An 860-nucleotide genomic window follows, 5' to 3' on the forward strand; every position below is an offset into this window, starting at 1 on the left:
TGCGCCCGTCCCAGCCAGATGCTTGTTATTCTATAAATAGTTTGGAAAGGGACCAAGTGAGCAGCGATGGCCGTGACCCCCGCGCTCGCAGGATATCAGGCCCGGGGAAGGACGCTCGCTTAAAGGACGGGGGAAGTCAAATGACTGGAAAACAGCTGTGCGGAGGCGGAACCCCTCTACGTTCCGTGACGCCTTAGAGCCGCGCTCCTCTTCCCACCGCGCCCATCAAACTCTATTCCCTAAGAAGGGATCATAATGTCAATTCCATTCCTAATTTTATCTCATGATAAGTGTCTCCGAAAAATCTCCGATTCACAAACATATAACTTATCACCTCTTTTTTTTTTGGCATCTGTTTCCCACTGGGGGAGATTTCCCTTCACTTCCTGTCTGATAGCCCCAACAGGAAGTGAGAGGAATTCCCTCCAAAGCGATGGAAAATCCCTGGTGATCAGCGGTAGTGATGGGCTCGGGCACGTGCCGAGCCTGCCAGGAAGCTGACAGCGCCTCAGCGCCAATCACGGGCACTGAGACGTATCCCGATCTCTGCAGCTGCGGAGCGGGATCATGTCTCGGTACCTGTGATTGGCGCTGCGGCGCTGTCGGCTTCCTGGCGGGCTCGGCACGTGGAGCTGCGAACGCGCCCGAGCCCATCGCTAATCAGCAGAACTAGTGTCCCCGTTGGGGAGATTCCTCATCTATTCCTGTTCTGGTGACAACGCAAACCTTGGGATTTTGTTTCACGTTCACTGATAGGGGTTCACCGGGACAAAGAGAGGGGGTGAATCTCCCCGACGGGGGCACAGAGAGCAGTAAAAAACAGACAGGGCGTCTAATCCCACTCCAGCCTATCCGAAACT

Source organism: Nanorana parkeri, unplaced genomic scaffold, assembly GCF_000935625.1.
Source record: "Nanorana parkeri isolate BGI_ZX_2015 unplaced genomic scaffold, ASM93562v1 scaffold2022, whole genome shotgun sequence".
NCBI lineage: Eukaryota > Metazoa > Chordata > Amphibia > Anura > Dicroglossidae > Nanorana > Nanorana parkeri.